This window comes from Podarcis tiliguerta (assembly GCF_965153285.1).
Source record: "Podarcis tiliguerta genome assembly, chromosome: 9".
NCBI classification, from domain to species: domain Eukaryota; kingdom Metazoa; phylum Chordata; class Lepidosauria; order Squamata; family Lacertidae; genus Podarcis; species Podarcis tiliguerta.
The window spans coordinates 41,181,700-41,205,622 of record NC_139542.1 but is presented as its reverse complement, the minus strand read 5'-3'; the positions used below and the strand labels follow the sequence as shown (position 1 = coordinate 41,205,622).

The window sequence follows — 23,923 nt, the reverse complement described above, 5'->3', positions numbered from 1 at the left end:
AAAACAAAATACATATATACCTAGGTATTACCGAAATGTATACTAAAAGACTTTGGACTTGGGCGCTCATTTACCAAAGACATTTGTGATGTCATTCACAACGGCGGCACTTGTCAGACTCAACAACGGCACTTGTCATTCTCAACGGCGCCGTGCACGCGAAATTAACTCTTACGTCAAAATATTATGTTACGTATTGTATTGAGCTGCTATGCGGCAGCAGGGTCAGCAGCACCTTTGACACGACTGATGTTTCTCCTAAGTAGGTGCCTAAACAATACTTATAAGTTTAAGTGTGGTGGTGTTGTATACTTAAGTATAAGTCTACTGTAAATAAATGAGCAAATAAAGTTTGTTTCTTTTTCCTCCCTTCTTTTGTAAACAAGAGATAAGGCATAAGCGTGGTGTCTGACATAAGCATAATAAAAGTTAATTGGGGGGCTAAACTAAATTTGGGGGCACTGGACGGATCTTTGCACCCCAGCGGCGCATATGCTAAAGAGGGCCCTGGTTCTATCCATCACTTATGTCAGAGTTTGAGATTTTTGTAGATCACTCTAGATCATATGTAGGCAAACTAAGGCCCGGGGCTCGGATCTGGCCCAATCGCCTTCTAAATCCGGCCCGCGGATGGTCCAGAAATCAGTGTGTTTTTACATGAGTGTGTCCTTTTATTTAAAATGCATCTCTGGGTTATTTGTGGGGCATAGGAATTCATTCATTATTATTTTTCAAAATATAGTCCAGCTCCCCACAAGGTCTGAGGGACAGTGGGCTGGCCCCCTGCTGACCCCTGCTCTAGATCAACTCCCATCAACCTTGACCATTGGCCATGCTGGCTGGGCCTGATAGGAGCTGAGCCCAACAACCAGTAGAGGTTAGCCAGCCTAGATCTGCATGCTAAAGCCATGTTCTAGCTGCTAGGAACATATTATACAAGAGGCACTGCTGCTGCAGAGCAATTGACAGAGGAGGGGAATACAGATTCTTTTACCTATAGTCATCAGGGACAGCTGTGTTAGACACCCATGCTGATGATAGCCACAGTGTACATCCGTACTGTCTATAGTAAAACCTCTAGATCTAGATCCTGGAGTGATTCCCAAATTTAGGAAAGGAAACTAAACAATGGAATGAGAAGAACATGTTAGAAAGTCACAAAGCATAAACATTTCTAGCAGCCTGTGTGGCAAGAACGGCCTTTAGGGAAGGTGAGCATGCTGGGCTTCTTTAAGTGGAGCAAAGCTTAGTTAGGAAATCCTTCTTGCATACTTCTGTCCCTCTGGGCTCCACAGCATGAGCTAAAGAGGAAGAGCTCATTCAGGCTCTTTCTAGTAAAGGGCTAGTCCAAACATTAGACAGAGAGAAGCAGCTGCCTGATACTGCAGATACTAGAGGTCAGGAAACAGGGACAAGGTGTCTTTCCTCAGTCCCCTAAATAAGAATCAGTGCAGTGGGGTGGTGAGTGTCAGACTAGGACCCAGGAAACCAGGGGTCAAATTCCCCATTTGGCCGTGAAGCTTGCTGGGTGATCTTGGGCTAGCCACTGCCTCTCAGCCTAACCTACCTGGCAGAGTTGTTGTGTGGATTATTTTGAGAAGGCAGGAAGAATCATGTATGCTACCTTGAGCTCCTTGGAGAAAAAGGGGGAATATAAATGCAATCCAAATTTCAGGCATAGTGGAGAACACGACATATTGAAATTAAATCCAGCTGTCTCAAGCAGCAAAATGTATTGAACTGGCCTTGGAAAAATTGATGCATTGCAAAAAGGGAAAACAGGCTTCGGGCAACATGCATGGAAACAATCAAATGTGATATAATGGCCACTCATAATGTTGTTGGAAGGCTGCAATATCTGCCCAAGCCTCTTGTAAAAATGTGATGGGAGGAAGAATCACCTCTGACCTTAAAAGATATGCATATAAAGCTGGATTGTAGTTCCTTTTCTATGAAGAAACAACCTTTGAAGGATTCCAATTCAGAGTGAAAAGAGGTGGTCAAGTTCTGGAGGGAGGGGGACTCCATCATGTAAAGAGACAAACTGTACACACTCAAGCACGATGCCTTCCTCTGTCTTTGTTCTCTGTTCCTGGAAGTGAAAGCACCAGCCAGCCAAGAAAATCGAAATACAGTCTGGAACAATGGATAAGTCCAGTGTTTCTGTGTTTTGTTTGTTGCTAACATTTTCTGATCCTGTGCTTTGTGAAGCTATGTAAATATTCAAAATTTTGAATCAGCTGCAAATTTCTTTGGCATCCAATGAATTAATTAGCAAACAGAGGCTGATACATCATATATCAAATCTGCAACCACACAGCTGGATGACACTGCCTTTACCACCATCATTGCCTGATAGTTGCTGGGTAAGGCTCTGTGCTCTCCTCACCACCTGATTACCCCAAGATGACAGCAAGGAATTCCCAATGGTTAAGAGGCAAACATCTGAGCCCACATGTGTATAGATCCAACAAACTCTCTTGATATACAGGCAGCAATTAATCATTCAGTACATACAACACCATTGTAATAAAAAAGTATAAGAGTTAAAAAGTCCCTAACTACCCAAAGCCTAGAAAAAGGGAATACAGCAATGTGCCACAGTATTCACACTACAAGAGAGGGAAAATAGAGGAGCACAAAGTCCAGGAGCCGAGCTCTGTGCCTTCTGCAAGAGTTAAGCGCTCCCCTTCAAATCCTATGCCAGCAACACAACAACCTCACACCGGTTTCTTGGTCTGTAGTCCAGTGAAGCCTAAGAGGCTTGATCCCTGAGATCACTGAGAAGTAAAGAAGGGTTCCTGTTGGAGCGGTGAGCTAACAAACCATTGAAAACCATGGGTTTAAGTATACTTTGACTCTAGCTAACGGCTATAGAGAGGGCAGGGGGCTTCCTTGGTGAGTAAATAGCACAACATCAAGTCCTTTGAACTGTTGTTTGCTCTCTCTAGTGTACCACTGGGCTTTGCGAGATAAGTTTGAAGTGCAGAGGACACAACCTTAATTTTGGGAAGACCACATCTTTATCTTTACAGTTCCTGAGTCGTAAATTTACTTTACAAGAGAATTCCATTGACTGTGTGAAGGCCGGTTCCTGCATACAGAGGGTGATAACGAGATATTTCTGGGAAATATAAAGATTAGTGCTCTGATATTTTCTGCAACAATTAAGGTCAGGATGTTAGCTGTTCTTTCCAAGACACATCTGAGAGAGGAGCTTTTCAGAAAGGGTACATTTTAGTTTCGACTTGTGCCAGCTGCACTGATGCCATGATCCATAGAAATAAAACCATGTGAAATGCCAGATTAGAACCCATCACTGCACAACAACCTTCCTCAACGGCCACCATTGTATCAACCAATGTCCACAGTATATGTAGCCATGATGTATAACCACTGCAAGCTACACTGCTATCAAGCCACAGTGCTTAGCGATCCCAGCACTCAGGCTGGTCGAAAGCTCTGATTCATTTAACAGAGACTATTCAATTACAGCACTGGCATTTTAATCCTAAATATTTGCATTAGAACACCTGCTGCAATGCTATGATGACAGTGAACATAAGGGCACTCTTCTGCTTTTTTAATGGAAATACCTGCTAATTATTATGAGACAGGTCAAATCTACATAAACAAGGAATGGTATGTTAGCTGTTTCAAAAGCAGCTGGTGAAGGTTGCTGCATGGGGCAAGAATAATTGGTTTGAAGATGTCATTTGCCATCATTATTAATAAAGGTATTTTTGTAAGCTATCTGTGGGAAATTTTCTGCCCATCTATGTGTGTGTGTGTGCGCGCACTATTATGTTGAAATAACCCAATTGTTGGGGAAAGAAAAAAATAAATGTTCGTCTTTGCTAATGTTGAAATGGGACTATCAGTGTGAACGTAAAGGACACACACTCCTTGAAAATTAGCAATCGGAAATAATTGTCCAATGCAGCAGCAGCAGCAGCAGGATTATGCTACATATGAGAAGGGCCAACACCGCTTACATCAACAGGACACCGGACACACACCCTCCACAGTCCTTAGAAAATCCCATAGTCACAATTTTATTTAATTTTATTCTTTGGCAGATTTACAAAAAGAAAAATACACACCAATAAATAAATTTTAGAAAGGGGTAAGATTAGATGTAGGGACGCGGGTGGTGCCGTGGTCTAAACCATCGAGCCTTGGGCTTGCCGACTGGAAGGTTGGTGGTTCAAATCCCCACAACAGGGTGAGCTCCCGCTGCTCGGTCCCTGCTCCTGCCAACCTACCTGTTCAAAAGCACGTCAAAGTGCAAGTAGATAAATAGGTACTGCTCCAGTGGGAAGGTAAATGGCGTTTCCATGCGCTGCTCTGGTTTTGCCAGAAGTGGCTTAGTCATGCTAGCCACATGACCTGGAAAAACTGCGGACAAACGCCGGCTCCCTCAGCTAATAAAGCGAGAAGAGCGCCACAACCCCAGAGTCATTTGTGACTGGACTTAACTGTTATGGGTTCTTTACCTTTACCTTTTAAGATTACATGCACAAAGCATTTCTAAAAAAAATAAAATAAAATCAAGATTCCTTGTACTCTGCTTCACTTTCCCTTTCTTCCCACCCAGGGTGCTTCTGCCCTCTGCCTGCCCCTCAGAGCCAGCGCATCATTTGGGGCTGGGTGGCAGCCTCTCCTCCTCCTTGCCTGCCTTCCAGCAGCCACTACGAGCTGCCAAAGGAAGAGGCCAGCAGCAGCCATGGAGAGGCAACATGGTGCTCTCTCACAGCCTCTGCAGCTGCAGCTGCCATCACTCGAGACAAGAGCCAGCTCATCTTCTTCCTCAAGTTCAGCAGTGGAATCACTGGTGGGTTAAATAGGGGCATTCCGGGACCAAACCAGAAGCCAGGATGGCTTTTGTAATTCCAGGACTGTCCCTGGAAAATCAGGACACTTGGAGGGTATTCAGTAGACCTTACTGGCCTCCCTTGAATCTGATTTTGTGCATTTTCTGATGGTTTGTTTTACTGAGCGATACTTTTGCGATTTTTAATTGTTTTCATTGTGTAATGTGTATTGGAGTTTCTGTTGTTTTAATGAAATTCGCTGCCTTGAGCACTCTGTGTTCAGAGCGGAAAGGCAAAATAAAAACACAAAAAAGGCAAAGTGAAATCATTCAGGAACGGGGCTAACTAGCAATTAAACAAGAACAGCAAAGCACGCCAGCCCACTCTTGAGGATCATTCCCACTTCTCACATTCTTGGATTATTACTGAGGATTAATTGTCAACTTCCCTTTTTTCAGGAGGAAAAAGAGCAAAAGTCATAGTGCTTTGGTAACACCTCCCAAGGAACAAAGTTGCAAAATACTCAGAGGCAGTGAATGGTATAAAAGGAGCTTGTTAAAGCTCATGACTTTTAAACTGCTTTTGGCGAAATATAGTAATAAAACAATTAAGAAGATTGTAGCCTACATAAAATATAATATTTAATACCATCCATCTTCAAAGATCCGATGTTGCAACAAGGTCAAAAATGAGCTTGCAAATTAATAGCAATGAATTCACTGACCTTGATTCCTCTCTACCTTTGTTCATGCAACACAAATTCCAGGGTCACATCCAGCTGCCAGCACACTACCAGTACAGCAGTGGAATTTTTCCAGAGAAATAATTATTTCACTCCATCCCTGTCCACGACATATATCAGTGCACATTCTGATGTACCTAATGATGAGAAAAGCAGATATGCTACTAAATATTTGGATTAAGATAGGCAAGGATGGCTCAGACTGCTGAGGCAGAAACAGTTTAAGCAGCATTAATAAATAAACAGTGAAATTCATGTACTAAAATGTTTGTAACCATCAGGATATGTCCCTCATGGTGAAGGAGTCTGTCCATAAAGAAGGATTTGAATGATATGGACTCTTAAGCGTTCAATGACATGCAGATGCACTGATTTCCTTCCACTTATAGCAAACTGGAAAATCTGTAGGTTTATGGTTGAACATTGGGAATATACTAGGATCCCCTTCTGATCCTCCAGGTATCTTCTTAAATGTTATGGATGCTAGGCAAATAAATTGCTCATTCTCTACAGCAGGCATGTCCAAAGCCCGTTTTGGGGGCCTAATTCTAAAAAATGCTCAATAACAAAAAGCTCATGCATGTTCACTTCATCAAATCTGGCCCTCCTGCTTTACAGGAACAATGTGGGCAAAGTATGGAGGGGAACAATGTGTGAAATCTACAGCCACATCAAAAGGTCCATAGGTCCATTGGCTTCCACATATCAGGGCAGAAGTGGGGGGGGGGGAGGAGGAGGAGGAGGAGGAGGAGGAGGAGGAGGAGGACAACATTTGTACCCTGCCCATCTGACTGGGTTGCCCTAACCACTCTGGGCTGCTTCCAGCACAAATAAAAACAAAATAAAACATTAAACATTAAAAAGCTTCCCTATACAGGGCTGCCTTCAGGTGTTTCCTAAATGTTATATAATTACTCATCTGCTTAACATCTGATGGGAGGGCATTCCACAGCCTAGTAAAGGATGGTTTCTTTCCTGCTTTTCACTACACACGCTCCAGGCTGGAGTGGATGAAGGGCCCAATAGTAAAGACTCTGTAGGAATCTGTTGGACTTCAGATCCAGTGGATTCAAAACCATCAATACTCCACCTCTGCTACAGTGGAGTCCCGCCCCCCCCCCCCCGCCCCGTGTCACTAGCAGAGGTCAGCAGAGAAGCACTAACACACTATCCTACAAACTCCCCCCCCGATCTCCCAAGCCATTGTTATCAGAGAATTTGGGTTTGTTCTTTACTTTTTTCCTTCTAACAATACAAATCATTCAACTACTGTACTTCAATCATGAATCCACTGAAATCAATGTCAAATGGTGCTTTGTACTCATTTATTTTTGAAGTCTTTCCTCTTCTGCTTAGGTGCCTTAATGTCATAGAGAAGATTCCATATGTTCATTAAAAATGTTTTAACAAAGAGTGGTAGGTTTGGTCACTAACAGCACAACCCTAACCATGTCTATTCTAGCTTTTATATAATTCAATGGGACTTAGTCACAGGTCTGTGGGTTCAGGATTACAGCTTTTGCTTTTTTCTCATACTGAAGAGAAACCTTTATTTCTTGATCTTCAAAGGAGAGATTTCAATGAAGTTCTGAAGCATATAAATTTTAAAAGTATAAGTCAATGAATCAGTTAAAAGTCTGATAGTTAATACGGTTTTTAACATGTAATCAGTTGGCAGTCCTAAATTTAAGGCAGCAATTCAAAAACTACAGCCAGGGGAACTATGCCAGTCTAAGTAGCCATTAATCACCTCTTAATGTGAGAATGTTTCACGCTAAACTGGCAGATTTGTAAATATGTATCTATACAAAATAAGGGACGCGGGTGGCGCTGTGGGTAAAACCTCAGCGCCTAGGACTTGCCGATCGTATGGTCGGCGGTTCGAATCCCCGCGGCGGGGTGCGCTCCCATCCTTTGGTCCCAGCGCCTGCCAACCTAGCAGTTCGAAAGCACTCCCGGTTGCAAGTAGATAAATAGGTACCACTTACTAGCGGGAAGGTAAATGGCGTTTCCGTGTGCGGCTCTGGCTTGCCAGAGCAGCGATGTCACGCTGGCCACGTGACCCAGAAGTGTCTCTGGACAGCGCTGGCCCCCGGCCTCTTAAGTGAGATGGACGCACAACCCTAGAGTCGGACACGACTGGCCCGTACGGGCAGGGGTACCTTTACCTTTACCTTTTTATCTATACAAAATTAGAAACATAGCTCAAAAAATATCACAACTGCCTGAATTTTCTCACTGAGGTAGGTGAGTAGGCTTCTAAAATACAATCATCCAATATTTACACCCCATGCAACACATGGGTGAGATTGTAGACTGGCTGACTTATAATGATAGCCTGTCTCTCAGGCTGCTGGCATTCTGAGATGCAGTGCCCGAACTCACCTACGGTAAGAACACGAGGAACTAAGGTCTGTGCAAAATAAGGTCAAGGAAAAGTTTGATGAAAACTAAGGGAGGCTTGCAGGCAGAAACACATTACCCTTTATGACAAAGCATCGGGGCAAAGGGATCACTCACACAACAAATGTTACAGGAATTTGAAACAAACCTAGGAGGTTGCCTGATCACCAACAGATTTTGCCAGGCCTGCCCTCCCACCAGATGTCAAAGAGAACAACAACTACCAGACTTTTAGAAGACATCTGAAGGCAGCCCTATTTAGGGAAGCTTTTAATGTTTGATGTATTACGGTATTTTAATATTTTTTGGGAAGCCGCCCAGAGTGGCTGGGGAGGCCCAGCCAGATGGGCGGGGTATAAATAATAAATTGTTGTTGTTGTTTACAGAACTTCCTCACAGCTGTGGAGGAAGCTACTTGGGCGCCTGGGGCGGCGCACCCAGGGGCAGGGCGAGCCGCCTATAGGGACGGGGTGGGGCACACCGCGGGGCCTCCAGGGTCTGCCTGCCTCCTCCCAATCAGCCACCCTACAGCTGGGGAGGCAGCGGGCAGACCGGCGCACGGAGCCTGCACGCGCCCAAGCTACTGCATCTCTCCCAGGAGAGATGCGTGGCTTGGGCGCACTGCACGCCCCACAGTGAGTGCCACATGGCATTTTGTCACCCCCCCAGTGGTGACACCTTGGGCGGCCCGCACCCACCGCACCCACCCTTCCTCCGCCCCTGCTTCCTCATCTTTTCTTTTGCCTACCTTAGTACATTCTAAACCTGGCCAGGGACTGGTAGCCTTATCAGGCGGGAACTTTAAGGGAGAAATGACCAGAGTGAGACTTTAAGCACACTTACCTGAAAGAATCATCATGAAATGCAATTTGACCTCCTCAGAAGTAAATGTATTTCAGATAATGGTGCCAGAAATGCAATTTGATTTTGTATGCCACAATTATTCATGTTTATATGAATACTTCCCTCTGGAAAATAAGCCAGTTAGGATTATTATTCAGATTGCAAAGATGAGGTGGGCAAATGTTGGGCATGATCTGTTGGGAGAAAATGTCCTGGGGTGTCTGCAGCCCCCATTCCTCTGGACATACTCCGGAGAGCGTAGCTCTGGAAAAGGCATCCCCTTCTTCTCCAGGGCACTCCCAGCGACCTACGCCAGTTGGTGTAAGCACACTATCCTTCTGTCTTAACCCAGCAAGAAGTTAGAGACATTGTAGTTCTAAACTACTAATTTATTTACAGAATATACAGACAAGCAATCATGGTGTTCGCTCTCAGATCCGAGAGAAGAAGAATCCAAAGCGTAAAAGTGAAAGTACAATTTTAGTCTCATACTGGAAGAAAGATAAGCCTGCCTTCCCTTCTCACGCTCCTCACAGACAGGCGTGTGAATCACACAAATCATACAATGCAGCTTCAGAGACCTGCTTTGCTAACATGATCCTGGGCACATTCCTAGAGTTAAGCACATTTAATTCTCCTTTTTTTCAGTGAGCATGAGCTAGGCCTTTAAAATACATTTTTGAGGGGAACTTAAGGGAAATTAAGAATTAACTATATGACCAAAATCTCCTCATGCCCTACTAAAATCAATATACAGTGGTACCTCGCAAGACGAATGCCTCGGAAGACGAAAAACTCGCAAGACGAAAGAGATTTTCGTTTTCTGAGTTGCTTCGCAAGACGGATTTCCCTATGGACTTGCTTCGCAAGACGAAACGTCTTGCGCCTTTTTTTAAAAACCGCCAATGCATTCCTATGGGAAACCATCAATACACATTGGTGCTTCGCAAGACGAAAAAACTCGTAGAACAAAAACTCGCATAACGAATTAATTTCGTCTTGCGGGGCACCACTGTAATGACTTAGTTTTGACTAGGGATGTTGGAGAATTGCATCAGAAATAGAAATTGGAATGGAAATTTGCCACAAGTCACATGTTGATCCAAGGTCAAACAAAAATCACATAAGTGAATAAAAGTAGTATTCATTATGGGATTCCTTTCAGTTTGTAAACCTTACAAAATAATTGCATTGTTTTCTGAATTGTTTGTGATGTTGCCATTCCATTGAAATGCATTGAAAATCATTACATAACTAGTTACATTAGCTAGCAGAGGTCAAAGAGTAGCAGAACAAAAGCAGCGTTGGTTGTTATGAACATGGGACAGGGTAGAAGTTGCTTCCTCCTTTCGGAGTACTGTGTCCAGTTCTGGGCACCACAGTTCAAGAAGGACACTGACAAACTGGAACGTGTCCAGAGGAGGGCAACCAAAATGGTCAAAGGCCTGGAAACGATGCCTTATGAGGAACGGCTAAGGGAGCTGGGCATGTTTAGCCTGGAGAAGAGGAGGTTAAGGGGTGATATGATAGCCATGTTCAAATATATAAAAGGATGTCACATAGAGGAGGGAGAAAGGTTGTTTTCTGCTACTCCGGAGAAGCGGACACGGAGCAATGGATCCAAACTACAAGAAAGAGGATTCCACCTAAACATTAGGAAGAACTTCCTGACAGTAAGAGCTGTTCGACAGTGGAATTTGCTGCCAAGGAGTGTGGTGGAGTCTCCTTCTTTGGAGGTCTTTAAGCAGAGGCTTGACAACCAAATGTCAGGAGTGCTCTGATGGTGTTTCCTGCTTGGCAGGGGGTTGGACTTGATGGCCCTTGTGGTCTCTTCCAACTCTATGATTCTATGATTCTATGATTCTTTCATCCCTAGTTGTGACAATGGTATGTTCATTCATTTCAATGAGACTTTAGTGTGGCTTTCCTAATGTCAGCCGTCCCCTAACCTGTTAGGGGATGGACAGTTTGGACTACAGGCTCCCTAATTCCTGGCTATTGGTCATGATGGCTTTGGCTGATAAGAATTTCAGTTACAACATCTGGAGGGCATGAGGTTGGAGAAGGCTGGGTCATTTTATGAGTGAAAGGAGTCCTGTAAACAGAAAGGCCTCTTCCAATTGTAAAAGGAGCTGCAATTCAGTTGAACTTTTCATAAATGCAAGGTGCAATTTTCACCATGCTGTTCTGCAGGGACTCTGTCAAACCTGTAGAACAGATTTTGAAGGCTAAATTAGCTTTGGGCAAAGGAAGAACTGGGGAGGAAATTGCCTCCTGCCCCATGTTTGAAATCCACAAGTAGAACTCTGCTAATACCTCTCCCAAACTAAACTTTTGGATTTTGGTCTGTGTAGCCCTAAAACAAATGTAAGGCTGAGGCTTGGGATTTGTTTTCAGCATGAATGTCAACTGTGGGGCATTTGAAGATTGGTGTCCTAATTCACAAACTGCATGGGAACACTAAAGTTCTGATCTGTGCTCAGAATTGCCCCGTTCAGTTCAACAAAGAGACATGCTCTATCATGTCTTGAATGGAAAAATGCACATCTTTCATTGAAATCAGCCAACCCATTCAACAGATCCATGTAAACATCTACATGGAAATCGGGATATCTTTAATGATCTGCAGGCTGACAATGCCAGAGGGACTGAAACTTAGCAATACTTATTACATCAGCTAAAGGATTTTCCTCCTTGTTGTCTGAATGTTCCTCTAGCTTGTGATCACCATGAGGGGGAAAATAAACAGCTGGCCAAAATTTCAAATAAATGAAAAGGTATGGCGGTGCATAAACTAACAATTTTCATTAAATTATATGTGAATAGAGTCTACCAATTGGTTAGGGTTTTCTTTTCCAGCTTTCCATTTGTTTAATCTGACAATATTTAATCAAATCACTTGCAAGATATCCCTAATCAGTGAGAACGCCAAAACAATGTAATGCTTCTCACTCTAGGATGATTACCGTTTGACAGAGGAAAGGGAGAAGCTGAATCATTTACCTACAAGCCAACTTTTTATGCCTGAATATTCTTTAAACGCAATTGATTGTTTCATATAAATTAAGCACAAGCCTAGCATTGTAAAAATTTCATCTCATGAGCCTTTGCAGACTATATTCAAATCATTAAAGAAAAATTTTGATAGCACACTGTTAGAACTTAAAAACACAGTGTGCCATTTGCTTTTATATTAACTGAAACATATTTTCTTTTTTTTTCTTTTTTTGAAGGATAGAATACCCAGTTTTGATCTTTCTATATAACACAACAGTAACAAGAATCTACTATTAGCTTTTCAGTTAATTTTTAAAATCCACCAACAGAATCATACAACACATTCAGAGGCACTGGGCACACTGCAGTGCAACGCTGTGCCCCTACTTAATTTGGCTAGTAAATTGGGACTCAACCTGAGGGATGCATACTTTCCCCACAGTCCTTTGTAGATGGTTCAAAGTGGGTACAAAGAAAGGAAATTGTGAAGAAGGCAAAACTCAGGTCCTACAATGCCCTACAGATGTTCCATTTAAACATCTGAAAAGATGTCGGACATGTATGCTGTATTCAGACAGGAGGTTCATTGCATTTGTTTTCCTGGTTTTAATGACAGAGCTTCTGTCCCAATTTCTAATGTTCCTTTTACACAGTAGTACTTGTTGAATTAGGGATGCGGGTGGCACTGTAAACGGTGTTTCCGTGTGCTGCTCTGGTTCACCAGAAGCGGCTTAGTCATGCTGGCCACATAACCCGAAAGCTGTACACTGGCTCCCTCGGCCAATAAAGCAAGATGAGCACCACAACCCCAGAGTCATCCACGACTGGACCTAACGGTCAGGGGTCCCTTTACCTTTTACTTGTGCATTATGGAGCAGCAGCTTTTTTATTGATATGCCACCATGTCACATGAAATTTTAAACAGCGGGAAAGAACCGTCCGCTAGGATTGTACCCCAGATTTCACCATGCGAAATTACAGTGCAAAGCTCCCACAAAGGTTGCAAACAGACATTTTTGGGCTCTCTTTAGCCCAGGCATAGGCAAACTTGGCCCTCCAGATGTTTTGGGACTACAACTCCCATCATCCCTGACCACTGGTCCTGTTAGCTAGGGAGGATGGGAGTTGTAGTCCCAAAACATCTGGAGGGCTGAGTTTGCCTATGCCTGCTTTTGCCATATAAATTAATTCATGCATCTTGAGGCAGAGTTTGCTGCCACAGTGCTATTCATTCCTGTATCCACTCTTAACATCTGTAAGGGGTTAAGCAGGCTTTCACTTCTTTTCCACTTTCAAAATGTGCTAAAATGGGGGAAATTGCTCTTATCCAAGAGCAGTCGCCCAAGGCTGGCTCCCAATTCACTAACCAAGTTAGCAGGCAGCTAGTACCGTATGTCTAGTTAGCAGTTATGCCTATAACAGTCTTACATAGTTAATGTCCTTTCAAATATTTATCTTCATAAACTCTTCCATTACTACAACTGTCACAGAGGCACAGGATTGTATATCTAACACTGTCACTCCATGAATTCTCCATTCATGAAAGGAGAGTTCATGAGCAGACCCTTCTGTGAGTGCAACTTTCCTTCTATTCATAGAGAAACAAAGCTTAGGCAAATGAGGTTATAGCTGCTCTGAGTTTTGAAAGGAGATCTGAAAGGGCCAAACTATACACACTTGACCTAAAAGACTGCTCAAAAGCTGCACGTAATGCAAAATATAGGCTGCTAAATTACTAACTGAATTAAGCATTATGATCATATTATGTCTGTGCTGTGCCAACCTCATTGGCACACAGTTTCTAGGCCTAATTCTGGTGTTAACCTTTTAAGTCCTCCAAATTATATCTAGAATATTTGAAGGACCAACTGCCTCCATATGTACCTACCTTTTCTCTATAACCTTCAAGGGCAGGTCTCCTGAAGGTACCCCTGCAATCTGAAGGGAGGCACCTGGCTATTAGAGAGAGGCCTTCTCCGTGGTGACCCCAGTTACGGAACTTCTGCCTGAGAGGTTCGCCTGGCACCTAGCTTAATGAGCTTTCAGCACAAGCTCTGTACATGCAATTTTAATGCTATTAAACTGTTAACCTTGCACCTGGCAGAGGAAGGGAGTAAAAAGAGTGACTGCAGAGTAGAAGAAGAAGGGCATGCCAAAAAACTGAACAAGACGTAGTTAGGAGCATCAAACTCCTGAAGTGTACAAATATCTGACCCCCCCTCCCCCGCCACTTCACAGCAAATCAGAGATTAACAAAGAAAGACCCAAGCAGTGTTGTGCAAACCTGAACTCCATCCTTGAATCACCTAAGCTACTACTAGGCCAGGTCATCCCAACATGTGTGTTCTTGAGAAAGCAGACATAAGGCCTGTCAATTTAAAATTAAAACTCTCTTTCCAGACCCTCCAAGTGTTCCTTTTTTTCAGGGACAGTCCTGTATTTACAGAAACCATCCCGGTTTCTGATCTAATCCCAGAATGCCCCGCTTTTCCTTATGACGTCCCTATTTCCACTGGATAAATGTTGGAGGATATGCAGTTATGTGACCCCTGAACCAAGGAGATGAGTAACTGTACAACCCTTAGAAGACATCTGAAGGCAGCCCTATAAAGGGAAGCTTTTTTTTAATGTTTAATGTTTTAGTATGTTTTTATATGTTGGAAGCTGTGCTGAGTGGCTGAGGCAACCCAGTCAGATTGGCGAGGTATTATTATTATTATTATTATTATTATTATTATTATTATTAACAAGTTGGAGGGTATGCGTTTCAGAATGAGGGCTCTATTTAAGTGTGGTAACCAGTAGATTTGTTACTGGGAATAAAGGAAGCTTCGTTTACTATTATAATTGGTAGGAAATAAAACTTTATAAACCTTGTGATTCTGGGTATCTCCCCCCCCCAAAGAATCATCTGTTAATTGGTAAATTTGTAACAAGAGGACTTTGAGGTTTCCTTCACAAAGTAGAATCACCCAAAGTACCCTCAACAGAGTTTGAGAACCTAGCGTATGAAGAGTGAACGTATTATCACATCTATTACGCCTGTTTCCTTTGATAGCAGTTTTCCCAAACTCTTGCATCAACACACACAGATATACACACTGAATAGGGAAATCTAAAAACATGTATCAAAAGAAAATGCAAAACACTGATAGCACTCTCATGGCTTTCATTTCATTGTCAATCCGTATAATCTCTTCTGTGAACACTTGAAATATGCATTCTATATAGCATAACTGGAAGTGTTCTATGATTGCCTTTATCCAGAAGTTGAATGCCCTATGTAAGGATGGAGAAGCAATTCGATTCAGGTCACATTTAAAGGTGAAGCTTTCAAATTCACACTTTCTGAATATGCACAAATTAAAACACAGCCATCCTTCAAAATGTGCACTTCTCCAAAATTTGCAATGCCAATAATAATATAATTTATTATTTATACCCCACCCATCTGGCTGGGTTTCCCCAGAATGAAAAGGACAATTTGAGAGAAGCCATATTAGCTGCAATTCATATTACAATCAACTGAGTAGAACAGAGAGGGCTGTATTTTCTGCCCATACTTAAAATAATTATTTTATTTATCAAAACTGGCCATAGAATTTTAGAGTTGAAAGAGACCGCAAGGGCCATCTAGTCCAACCCTCTGCAATGCAGGAATCTCACTAGATTATACATGACAGGTAGATATCCAACCTCTGACTAAGGAAGGAGAGTCCACCACTTTAATAATAAAATAGATCTAAGAGATTTACGGAGGGACATGGGTGGCGCTGTGGGTTAAACCACAGAGCCTAGGACCTGCTGATCAGAAGGTGGGAGGTTCGAATCCCCACAACGGGGTGAGCTCAAATTGCTCGGTCCCTGCTCCTGCCAACCTAGCAGTTCGAAAGCACGTCAAAGTGCAAGGAATCTCTGGTGGGAAGGTAAATGGCGTTTCCATGCGCTGCTCTGGTTTGCCAGAAGCGGCTTAGTCATGCTGGCCACATGACCCAGAAGCTGTACGCCATCTCCCTCAGCCAATAAAGCGAGATGAGCGCCGCAACCCCAGAGTCGGCCACGACTGGACCTAATGGTCAGGGGTCCCTTTACCTCTATCTTTAAGAGATTTACATAAAACAGTATCAGATATGTATCAAGAAATACTGATAAAAGCAACAACATTTTAAACAAGTAGACATATTAAAAGTACCTGTCTGGGTAACTGTTTTAAGCTGTACAGCAGTTCCATCTGCCTGGTGTTAGGTAGGTAAGGGGTTCCAGAGCTGATACCACATGAAAATAACTATTCCTTGCAGATGTGGAACAAACACTACATGGCACTTGTAAAGTGGCTAGTTTGGCAGACTAAAGCTGCCAATTGTGGATATATGGGGTAAGGCCATCCTTCAAATTATCCAAGTGTTATCCAAGGGCGTAAGGTCATGGCTGTATCTTGAAGTTCTTGTGGTCATTAAGCAAGCCCACAATGTTTGCAGACTGTGCTTCATCCAGCATTTGTCAGCTACAGAGTCAGGCGTTTGCATCTATCTGGAGCCCTTGCTCATCACAGACAACAAGATTAAGCTTCTCTCCTATAAATGAAGATAACTAGTTTATGCCAAGGTATGCCTCCGTTGTCATGTTTGTCAAAGCCTCACGCTTTGCACAGATATTTGTAGAGCAAAGCTAAGAGACTCGTGGTATTAAGAGGCATCGTGTTCGGAATGGCAGCGAGACCAAGCACCTGGGTAGCAAGACAGAACTGTCATCAAAGCACTGGCAGCATTGCAGCCCATGTTAATGGGTATAATAAAGAAACTTCATGATCACATTGAAGGGAAAACAGATAAGAATGCTGAAATGCTGAAATGCCGTCCGCAACCCGCAGCGCCGCGCCGCGTCTGCGCACACGCAGGTCGCGATTCAGTGCTTCTGTGCATGCGCAAAGCGCGATTTACCACTTCTGCACATGCACAAGTGCCGAAACCTGGAAGTAACCCATTCTGGTACTTCCGCGTTCAGCACGGTGCGCAACCCAAGCGCTTGTAACCCAAGCGTTTGTAACCCAAGGTATGACTGTATTATTATTCACCTAACCTTGGCACCAGTGGGACGCGGGTGGTGCTGTGGGTTAAACCACAGAACCTAGGCCTTGCTGATCAGAAGGTCGGCGGTTCGAATCCCTGTGACGGGGTGAGCTCCCGTTGCTCAGTCCCAGCTCCTGCCAACCTAGCAGTTCGAAAGCATGTCAAAAGTGCAAGTAGATAAATAGGTACCGCTCCGGCGGGAAGGTAAATGGCGTTTCCGTGTGCTGCTCTGGTTCGCCATGCTGGCCACATGACCTGGAAGCTGTACACCGGCTCCCTTGGCCAATAAAGTGAGATGAGCGCCGTAACCCCAGAGTCGGCCATGACTGGACCTAATGGTCAGGGGTCCCTTTACCTTTTGACCTTGGCACCAGCAGGATCTTTCTGGATCATGGCAGATTAAAAAAACTGTAGGTTTTTAATTTGTTCTCCAGAGTTCATTAAATTCAGTTTTAGTAACTGGAAGATTTTTTTTTTTTTTAATGGTGCAATTTCTCAAAGATGAAGAAAACCAAGTTGTTAAAAGAAACAATATGCATTAGTTTCACAATAGCCAGCCAAGCTCAGTTTTCCATCTGCTAGCCATTGTTTCACAATGAAACAAAACCTGCTGAGTTCATCAGAGAAAAAAGTACTTTGCTGCTACATCGACCTCCGGATCTCAGCAAAACTAATCACAACAGGGGAAACAAAGAATGGTTTAATGAATTAGCCGGGAATGAGGCAACCATTTTCTCATTTCCTATACCTCTATTGGCATGCAAATCTGAAGAAAAGGTAGCAGAATTCCAGCGTTTCTGGCAGAAAGGAGAATTAACCCTCACTGAATCAACAGATTCTCCATGCACAAGATCATAACTCTGTAACAATACACTTAAAAGGGTCCCTTCGCCCACATTGTTGGGCTGGGAAACTCTTGCTCAAATATGTGGTGCTGATCTCAAGTGAGGATTCAATATACAGTCGTACCTTGGAAGTTGAACGGAATCCATTCCATAAGTCCATTGACTTCCAAAATGTTTGGAAACCAAAGTGCGGCTTCTGATTGGCTACAGGAAGCTCCTGCAGCCAATCAGAAGCTGCAGAAGCCCTGTAGGACATTTGGCTTCCAAAAATAGTTAACAAACCAGAACAGTCACTTCCGGGTTTGCAGCATTCAGGAGCCAAAACGTTCGAGAACTAAGCTGTTTGAAAACCAAGGTATGACTATACTTCTTACTGAACAACTGGGTAAAGCATTTTTTAAAAATCCAGCAGAGCTGGAACTTCTCTAAGATTGCCATATCTTCAGAGCTCACCTGTGGTTATTGACCTGATATAAATATAATCATAATTAGGTACTATATTTGAAAAGCTGCTGGGGCTCAAGTAAACTGAAACCATATAGTTTCAGCCAGTCCACTTCAGCTCACAAACCACATTATGGTTATGTGGTTATGCAGAGTACGAATAGGGAAGAAATTTAGTTCAGTTGCCATTTAAAAGAAAACGATCTAGTTCTCAATTTCCAAGGCAATATTCAAACCAAAACAGCCACCCTTCAAAATTCAAATTTCTCCAAATTTTACAATTCAGTTCTCCAGTCAAGTAATGTCATGAAAAATCTACAAGGGTAAATTGTACATATAATATATATTAATTAAATAACATACAATGCTCATTCTAGAATGGGAAATTGCTTTGCAAAAATATGTATATCAGGAGAAATTGCAAATAATCATGTGTATATTAGGAGGAATTTGCTGATAAATTTTCGTGAGGACTTTTTAAAAAATCACAAACTCATGTGGAAATGCAGGGAACTGAACTTAAGATTGGAAAAATGAGAAACCGAGAAAAACCAAAACTGAAAGGCTTACTCATCCCTAGTTCAGAGATCAGCTATAACAATTAAAACAGGTTCTGGACCTGAGATTTGCTAAGACCTAGCTCAGACAAAGCCCTGGGCTCAAGAACAATGCTTCAGCATTTATATCAGTTTGTTTCACATGAAAAGGAGAAGAATATTAATGTATTGCATATATCTGCTGGTATCTGACATACAAATCCTTGGAAAGGTTAATCTGAATTTCAAGGCAAACAAATGTCTGCAAAGAGCATAAAATTAGATGAGGTAACAGAGTTCCACCTAGTGGTCAAAACAATATCCTCAACTAAACCAAATACGTCAAAGATCTACATGTATTGAAACATAGAAATCCTATCATCGTTACATGAGCTGCAGTTTAAGGCCTGCTTTGTTCCAGATGGACTGGGACCTGTTTTCTGCACAGCAAAGCGATAAAAACAGCAGCTTCGAACAAACACAGCATTTCTCAACGCTTCTCTTAAAAAGCTATTATTAATTCTATATTGCGGCAGTGTGGGAATCTTGGCTTGTAGTGAGCATGGTTACACTATTTCATGAACAGCATAGTGATAGCTTCTCCATGAAGTTACTTTAGCTCATAGAACCAGGGATGGGGACCCACTGGCCTGGGAGCAAAATCTGGCCCTCTGAGCCTCTCCCTATCTACCCTTAGGACTCTCCCAAGGCCATAAAGCCTCATCAGCCAAACCCACTCCCTCCATGCCAAGCTCCCAACAGCTCTAATTCGTACCCTCCTGTTCTTCCCACTAGCTGGCAGGCATCCTTGTACACTGATATTGCCTCTTGGTTGCCTGGATAGAGAACTGGGAGGTGTGCCTGAATGTCTTTGTAGAAACTAGTCTACTATACAAATTGGGGGGGGGGGGTACATTTGTTGTTTCACTCATTTTTGCCCCTGGCCTTGCCCACCATGGACTTCAGCTAGATTCAATACTATACCACCTCAACTTACAAACCAAGTTTTAGCTATTAAGAAGAGTACATATTCCTGCTATCAGTCCCATTCTTTAAAATACTCGTAATTCCATCAATCACCCCACAGGAGAAGGGTCTAATTAACAGTTTGATAGAGAATCTCATCCATATACTAGACAAGACTTGAAACTTGTTCTATTTTGGGTGAACTTTTAAAAGTACATATTCATTTTAAATTGCTCACTAGAGAATTTATAGTTTGACGTGTTGTGCAATTTCCATGAAAACAGAAGCTAAGTGCTATGACAAACATTTTGCTCCCAAAAAAATTAAAACTGAAAACACTGAGCTGCTAAAAGCCTTTCCCACCATATTTTTAATATGTTTTGAGTGATGAAATGTGAATATTTTTGTTTCTATATTTCAGACTCCAAAGTTTATATGTACTGCTTAAAAACAAAACAAAAATTAAAATTTGAAATAATTATTGGAAACTATATATAGTCTCATAAAAGTACTGTGTTTTAAAATATTAAAAGATGCATGCCCAATTCAGACATAATGGTAAACCATAGTTTAGCACTATATGAACCCCCTGAAAGAGGCTTGACCTACATGCTCCCTTTCCCCTATCCTCATCCAATATGGCCATGAGCAAGATATTGGAAGCAGCCATTTCCTGGTTTATGCCAACCGCAGTTCATTGTTGCATCCAAACCAAGACTGCAGTTAGTTTTAAACAAGCTGGCATCTGAAAGTTTGAACAAGGTAATTGTATCACTTGGGTTTGATGCATGTGATAGACATTACAGCTGATATTTAACACAGTGGTGGTCCCCCTCCCCAAGTGGTCTCACCTGAGGGGTTAAACATATTTATTACACAAAATGACCTGGGGGGAGGTAGCATGAGGCTTGACAATAGAAAATATATCTGGCTACAAAAATCAAGCTGCCCTCTGTGATTCCATACTAAGGGTAACACAAAATATCCTGGCCACAACTCACTGGAGTATAACTCTAATGAAGCTTCTTTAGAGATTCATTCTGAATGTAAAGCTATCTGAAAGATTAAAGAAGTAGAAGATATGAATAAATGCTGTGGAAACACCATTAAGCTTTAATGCATTATGGAGGTTCATCAGAGATGTATAGCTGACATGTCTGATTGAAATTATGCTTAGGTCAAAGACATTAAAGTATTACTTCACTGGAGTTTATCAGACAGACATATTATGCATCATATCGTGAGGACATTTTTTTGTTGTTGTCATCAAAAAATTATCTATAGCTGTATAGAACTTCATTGTGAAGGTTGCTAATATAACTGTGGGGTTTGTGTTTAATTCCATTCAATCATATGTCTTTTTTATGTTACCAAGTAATTGTCTAAATAAATATACTACAATCAGCACACTTAAGAATATTGATTTAATATTCATTTATATTTTTTAATAATAATTAAGAAGACTTATTAATTATTAATAATAGAGGGACTTAAAATACTAGCATAAATATTGATTGTGGATTTTATGGGTTTCTTATTAAAAAATATGGTAAGTATTTCTGATAGCTTGATTGAAGGGTGAGGTTTAAATCAAATGAATGAATGAATGTTTATTGTGTAAACATTTACAGCACAATCCTTCCCCAAGATTCAGGGACCTTGATGCATCTCAGGGCACTGAACGCATACAATCAGGATTCTACATACTGAATAATAGAATTGTTGAGTTGGAAGAGATCCCAATGTTTATGTAGTCCAACCTCCTGCAATACAAGTATCCTGCCCACAGCCATTCCTGGGTGGGCTTGAACCACCAACCTTCTGGTTAACAGCCAGGCGCACTGACCCATTGCGCCACAAAATTGCCTACAGACTTGGGGTAACTCCACAATTTGCAGAGTTACAAAAAGTATCTCTGGGGGAAACCATAAGCAAGGATGCACACATAAAACCAGTCCAATGAGAACTGAATGTGCCTGTTGACCATGGAATGCTGACTGGTTGTTGAGAGAGCAAAAACAGAAAACTAAGTAGAGTAGAAGGGTGGATGGAACAGAGCAGCTAGAAAAGGGAGAGAGAGAGAAAGATACAGTGGTACCTCAGTTTAAGAACTTATGGTAATTCGTTCCGGAGGTTCGTTGTTAACCTGAAACTGTTCTTAACCTGAAGCACCACTTTAGCTAATGGGGTCTCCCACTGCCGCCACACCGCCAGAGCACGATTTCTGTTCTCATCCTGAAGCAAAGTTCTTAACCCAAGGTACTATTTCTGGGTTAGCGGAGTCTGTAACCCGAAGCATATGTAACCTGAAGCGTATGTAACCCGAGGTACCACTGTACATAGATTTAAAGGCACCTGCCCACTCAGTTACTCTTTTAGCAGCTTGTGCCTGTTTGCTCATGTCTCTGCCTGAGAAGGGAGAGCTTTGAAAGCCCCAGCTCCTGCTGCCACTCAGAAATATGCACACATCTGGTAGCAGGGCCCCACTTCTGTTTAAAAAGTAGTGACTTGGATTTCTAAGGGAACAAACCTGGTTCAATCATGATCCACATCAGTTCATGAGCCCTGAAACCCAAGTCCTTCAGGTTCCCTTATTAGGCAGCCCAAGAACTGCATCACTGACTTCATTTTTGTAAAATATTTTTCTGTCTTTTAATTTTTTTTAAAAAAAATAGTAATCCAGCCACCTGCAGCCTGGATCAGCTAGTGTACAGGTCTTCTTGACATCATGTGCTTTGAATGCAAATATAGTAAGTTCCCCTGGGAGCAGTGGAACTTGATGATGTCTACATGGGAGCAGCCATGTCCCCCCCCCCCATACAATTCCCTCTTGGAGCAACAGAACACAATCAAATCCCATCACTCCTCTGCCCATGGAATTTAACTTGCAGTTGCCCCTCACTCTCTTTCTTTCTGCTCAATACATCTACCTCATCTGAACTGGGGGTTTATTCAATCTGAAAGCCCTATTTTGGACCAGTGATGTTCCTGCGGAAAGAGAAAGGAAAAGGAGTAATGCGATACTGGACCTGGAAAAAACGTATACTGGGTTTTTACAGAAGCTGGCCTGGAGCGTACAGTTGCCATTGGTTGTTATTTTCAGTTTGTTTTGTATTGGTATAATTGGATATGCTTATATTGTGTTGTGTCGTATATTGTGTTGTGTGTCAATGGACACAATGAAAAAGGAAAGGAAAACATTATACATGATTGGAGTCAGGGGTGCAGGCCTTGAACTATGCTGTAAGTAAGTTAAATAAATAAATAAAAATATTCTTTCCTGCGCAGGTTTTTAAGGCTTTTTGCTTAAAAATCCATGCTGAAATAGGACAGGACTTGGTCACATTTGCGTGCAGACCCAATGTTACTAAGTATGAACTGGTGTCCTTCATATCTTGCATTGTTTTTGCTGCTGTGAAAGTAAAACAGAAGCAGGTTGTGATGCAGAAAATAAACTATTAAGAGTAGTTTAAAACATAGCTTCTCCTCAATTGCTAATCATTTTCTTTTCCAGAAGGGAAATGTTAAAAGACTCAATTTATGGAGAGTCAAAAATAGGCAGTTTGAATATTGGAAAGGTAGGCATGTAGGCGTGCAACAGTCCGAGTTATTTCATATAAAGAGGAAATAAAATGAAAGCTTTCCATAGTACAGAATACTTATTGACTATAAAATAAAATTTACAGGAGGCAAACCATATAAAAGTCTTTTATATAAAAAAAGAAAACTGCATCTGCAATCTATGGACTATCACTGCTTCTAGCCATTTCTATGCCAGAGTTTTCATTAAATGGAACGAACAACTAGCTAATACTTCTTTAGCAGAACCACTTTTGAAATGTGTTCAGAGACTTTTTGGGGAGGGTGATTGAAATCTTTAATTCACCTTAATATTGTAGCAATCATAATGGGCAGATACAGACAACTTTTACTATTACTATGGTGTGCAAGCAACCATTTTCTAAGCCCTTTATATTCCTCATGATCACATATTCCTCATGGTGTCTTTCCCCATTCCTCTTCATTAAGCATTTTTTTAAAAAGGAACAAGGGACGGAGAAGAAATTCAGTCTGCTCACATTTTAAAATGAACAAACCTAATTCTCCACTCCCAGTCTTATATGCTGATCAGCATGAAGCTAGTCATCAGATAATGTGTTTCCCCAAATTTTGCAATGCAATTTCAGTTCAAAAATGTGTTTTACAGGGAGGAAATGTGTACAAATACATAGGTTGACAGATAGATAGACAGACAGACATGGAA

The 23,923-nt window shown here is 42.0% G+C and overlaps 1 long non-coding RNA gene across 1 annotated transcript in view; it reads right to left on the bottom strand.

Annotated features, from left to right (window-relative positions):
- LOC310685418 overlaps positions 1-23,923 on the bottom strand; it is a 205,200-nt gene that overhangs the window by 67,190 nt on the left and 114,087 nt on the right. Inside the window, exon 6 of the long non-coding RNA XR_014515222.1 lies at positions 5,539-5,693. This is a non-coding gene — a long non-coding RNA (uncharacterized lncRNA). The remainder of the gene's footprint in view (positions 1-5,538; positions 5,694-23,923) is intronic.